General features: G+C 38.0%; 1 long non-coding RNA gene across 1 annotated transcript; it reads left to right on the forward strand.

Moving 5' to 3' along the window:
• The first annotated feature begins 3,368 nt into the window (after positions 1-3,368).
• On the forward strand, positions 3,369-4,758 carry LOC121714001. The gene is made up of 2 exons (XR_006032998.1): positions 3,369-3,429; positions 4,632-4,758. It is a non-coding gene; the product is annotated as an uncharacterized LOC121714001 (long non-coding RNA).
• The last annotated feature ends 604 nt before the right edge of the window (positions 4,759-5,362 follow it).

Raw genomic sequence — 5,362 nt, forward strand, 5'->3', positions numbered from 1 at the left:
CCCTTTCCACAGGAGTATAATCAAGCACCAAATGCATTCATAATCTAGGTGCTTGATTGTATACACCTGTGGAAAGGGACCTGATGAAACCCATCAATAGACGAACTATGATAGCATACCGTGATAGTGTTTACTAGAATCAGGAGCATAGAATGAAAATGTAGCCATGGCCTATTTGATACACAAACAAGCGGTGAACAACGTTACAAATTTGGTAAAAATAAAAACAGGAGCATATTTGTTAGCTTTAACTAAAAAGTGAACGGTGGAAGCTATAACGTTATGACCATCAACAATGAGTCACGTTATTCATGCCCTTCATGACACCCATGATGGGTTTCATCAGGTTCCTTCACACAGTATAATCAAGCACCAGTCTGCATTCATAATCTATTCTAGGTGCTTGATTCTATACACCCGTGTAAAGTGACCTGATGTCGAATAAAATCAGAGCCATAGTATCTGTAGGCCTACTTCTCTGGTCTACGTTAACGTTCTAGTTAAAACGCTGCTGGTTAGTAGGCCTAATGAACAAATGTAACATTAGTGCATTAGGCCTACGTTTGATTGTCGTTATCTATCGAAACCTACAGCTAACCGGTCACTGTAAAGTTGACGACATATTAACGTTGATTAACAGTGGGTTTCCTTACATAATCAACGTAGCAAGGTGCTAACGTCCACTAGCCTATTTCACTAATGTTAAAACGTTAACATTACCTATATGTTTCATACAATCATACATATATAACGCTAACGTTACATAATGTTTGATGACTCAAATACCAAAAACCGGAACACTTACCTTGTCTGTAATTAGAGAAATGTGCCTCTGAATGAGAGTTTCACGAGCAAATAAAGTGACCACGGCACAGCAGCCGAAGACGTTCAGCAGATTCACAGCTCCAGGTAGCTCTGCTACTGTTGATTGCTTTCAGCTGGAGGTCACGTCATAATGCTAAAAGTTGCCGCCACGGCGGTCAATGTTAACTCTATGAGAATTTCTTGCTCTTTTATCGTAAATATCTCAAAAAGTATAAAGTTCACAAATGTAAAAAGACATTGTACAATTGTCCGTTACAAGACCTTTGTAGGAGTGTTTGAATGACGTCAAACGGTTCAGTGGTTTTAGAGCCTTTGAACGTCAAATTTGGTCGGAAGAAGAATAATAATTATAAGAAGAACAGCAATAATAGACCATGAAATGCAATTTGTGGAACCCCCAAGACTTTGGTGATCATTCTCTGGTTCAACTCAGTTGAAGCGGACGTAAGGTAAGCTACTGGTCTGTGACTGCATCACATGTTAAAAGTTGTGGCGAAGTGAATGACTAGCTACCCATGTATGGATACGGAACATCGAAAATCGGCACCTGAAAGCAACAGGCAGGTGCAAAGTAAAGTGATTATAAAGGCTGATGCAGACTGGTGATTGGTCGGAAGTAATGAATGAATGAGTGACGCATGCATTGAGTCTTCCTGACAGAATTTAAAGCTAACGCTTCCATTTATTGTATTTATTTTCTATTGTGTTAAGTCTTCAATTATTAATTAAATATATGTAAGTTGCTTTGGCACTTTGTCTCAATGCTTAAATGTTTTATGTAAAGTACATTTTGAATTGCCTTGTTGCTGAAATGTGCTATAAATAACCTGCCTTGCAGGTGGGAATCATGAACCGTTTTGGCCACATGTCAGGAGAACCAGAGTTGATCGCTGCTGCGATTCTGCTTCCGAAATTCCGAACGATGTGGACAAAGGATGAAGCCACAATCAAAATGGGTAAGATATCATGGGGATAGTGAACAATTAGGTGTATTTTCACAATTTGTCATACTGGCAATTCACAAATCAAGAATCTGATTGCTGCACAACAAATTTACCTTCGGTACTAATAAAGAAACCTTGAATTATAGGTGCATGGATAGTACATGAAACTAAAATAACAAACCTTAAATTAAACGTTTGTGTTGGAGTCATGGCAGATTAGACAGTTGCATTAGTTGTATAATTTATATTTTTATCCAGACTATTTCAGGAACTGACTACATCAGGCAGCATCTGGAAGAGCCCTCACTGCAGATAGGCGATGCCAGCAGGTCCGCTTCATCTGATGAAGATGACTCTTTCTCTGCCCTGCAGTTGTCTCAAATGCAAGATGGCGTCAAACAGCTGGATGGTTACTTGGCCTGTTCAGCAGATCACATGGACTTGCTGAAGTCCTTCCCATCAGTGTGCAAGCTTTCTGTGAAGCTGAACACTCCGCTACCTGCCTCAGCGGCCTGTGAAAGGCTATTTAGCATCGCAGGACTGGTCTTCACTCCAAGAACAGTAAGACTGAATTCTGTCAACTTTGAGAATCAGCTTCTTTTGAAAATTAACAGACACCTATACAGTTTCAACTAATGACTGGTGGCCTGGGGAGTAAGCCATAGAAATGCTAATGACCAATGTTCTCCTTACCAGCAGGTCTTTTTTTTGTTGTTGAAGAACTAAGTTATTTTAAGGTCTTTTTCACCTGAAGTTCATACAAAAGTGAAATAAAGTTCACTAAAGTGAAATAAAGTTTTATTCACAATAAAAGTTCTAACCGCCTGCTTTTTAAAAAAAAAAAAAAAAAAAACTTTTTACTTTTACAAGTACATTAAATATCAGAAATTTACTTTTGATACTTAAGTAATATTCTAAAAGGTAACTTTCACTTCTACCAAAGTCTTTTTCTAGTATGGTACTTGTACTTTTACTCAAGTATTGCTTTCTTGTACTTTATACAACACTGCTTAAGAGCGTTGTGAAAACACTCGTAGATCTACGAGTGCTCCAGAGTTCTCGTTACTGGCTAAGAGCGTCTTAACGTATATGCCTCAGTGGAGTCACCTGCAGAGAGATGAGTGACATTACATGTGTTTATGTAATGTCACCGATCTTCCTACTGGTGCACTGTAACAAGATCTGTTTTTGAGAAAAATGTGTACTGTATTTGTGAATACAGCATGTTGCTGTAGTTTCGCTATGAATTATGGTCAAAAATGGTCAAACTACAGTAATAAAAATTTGCTGCGAATCATAACACAGTAATAAATCTGACTCCTCCCTCACTTGTCAGCTTTTTGAAAATTTTGAAAAAACATGGCGGAAAATCAGTTGGGGTTTTCTGTTTTCTTTTTGCACATAAATACAAAGTTAAGCTCCCAGATAGCAAGGTGACATTGATATTATGTTGATTTTCCATCCAAATCATCATTTTGAAAAGATATTGAAAAGTCATGGATTTATGGTTTACTGGGAAATTTTGACGTGGTGATTGAAACGTGCACCGCGCGACGACGTTTGAACTGTCCGGCGGCGGGCGATCATTTTTGAGCAACAGTTCAGTCAGTCAGACCAACGGTGTTCAGCACTCTGTCAAGTTCGCAGCTCCACCTTAATGGTAAGCAAGCATTTATTTATGTAACGTTAATGTTTCATTGTGAAATTGTACTACATTAAATTCGGGCATGTGTACAGTCTATGTACGTTGTACTGTCTAACTTAGAAACTCATCCATGCTTGTTGGATCAACTATCGTAACTCCCCCTATTTCCACCGGTCCCGTATTTCCACCGTCTTGCGTGTATGTGTCACTTAATATCCATTTCTATACAAACCAAGACAGCGGACTCCTATAGAAACGCAACCACACACAACATAGGTGTATCTAAATTAGCTATGTACCAAAAATGACATTTTACCGTGACTCGAGGAGCTGTAAACAGTGTTGTAAGGCTGCGTGTACACAACCGCTTGGAGCTCCAGTGGAATTTTAATTTCACGACGAGAATTCTCGGTCTAGAGCTAACCGTCCATGTGCCGTTGAAACGGTGTAAATAGGCGACCCATCAGGCCAGCACTATATCACCGAGCGTGGTAAACAAAATCGGATATTTCAGACAGTAAATGCTCCCGTTAAGAACCAAACCAGATTTTGTTCAAATCTACACAACTATGGCTACTGAAAAATGTAAGGTTCATTTAGTAAATGTTATTTTGAAGTGTTAAAAAACATCGTTGTTTTAGAATTATCGTTACGATAAGTAAGTAACGCTAGGCTAGCTATCGATATCATAGTTGCTGTTGCTGTGAAGGTGGCATTAACGTTAATGTTTTATGTTACGTTAACGTTTTGGCAGTCTCATTTATATTAGGCCTACCTTAGGTCTCAGTAAGTTACAGTTTATTATATTCATATAATTTATATAAAACATTCGCTAGTAGTGCTAGGCCTAGTATGTTACTGTCACAATGTTAGGCTGAAGATGATGTGCTGCTGGTTAACGTTAACGTGGAGGTTTAGCTGCTACCAGCTAACTTATGTAACGTTAACTCATCGTAATCAGTACATATATCTATGTGTTGCTGCAAGCAAACATCATCAATGAGCTCACCCAGCTGGCTAACGTTAGCAGCTAAATATACCTTGCGAAACTGAGTTATGCTAACACCATCTTCAGCCTGGCATTTTGACAGTAAACTCAAAAAACATACAGTATATATATAAATGATTATTCTAAAGTTTCACTTGTAAGTAGCCTTCAGTTTCAGTTGAAATTGTTATCTAACACTGTTTATCTTTTTTTCTTCTATTTCTGCTAGGTGCTGCTTCACTCTGCTACTGGTGGTGGATCAGGCTGACTGCAACCGTTGGTCTAACGTTAGGATGCAGCACACAAAAATTTCTAAACGGAAAAAAGTGAATAAATATACTTGCTTTTCAAACTGATAAGTTGTCAATGGTTATTTATGCAAGTTTGTGTAGCCTAAACCATACCTAGGCCTAGTCAAATTTATCCTGGCTGTAGATAAAGCAGGATATGAATTTCCCAAAATTACTGTATATAATATTACAGCACTGGTATTACTACTGTACTAAGTTACAGTATGATCCATAAGTACTGTGATTAAAAATACGGTAGACAATTCAATACTGTATACATTACAGCACTGGTAGTACTACTGTAGTTTGCATTTACAGTATCAGGCATAGGTACTGTGATTTCATATACAGTAGGTGTACTGTAGAGTGAAATACAGCAACTTGCTGGTTATTTGCTGCCAGCAAGTTGCTGTACATTTTACGTTAAACTTTTTACAGTGTGACTCCACTGGGGCAGGTGCGTTAAGACATCAGCAAATAAAATCTGCTGCATAAATAAACTGACTTCACTTGTGTGAGTTAATATATGTTCTTAGGTAGGCCTAGGTGGTTGGTGCAGGAATTATTCATACCAATGTTGTTGAAGTCATAGTGTGTTGCAGGGAAAAAAACATTGGCCTATATTATATATATATATGCTTATTTAAAAGAAATATACATTTTTGAGCAT

The sequence above is a fragment of the Alosa sapidissima genome, chromosome 7 (genome assembly GCF_018492685.1).
Source record: "Alosa sapidissima isolate fAloSap1 chromosome 7, fAloSap1.pri, whole genome shotgun sequence".
NCBI classification, from domain to species: domain Eukaryota; kingdom Metazoa; phylum Chordata; class Actinopteri; order Clupeiformes; family Clupeidae; genus Alosa; species Alosa sapidissima.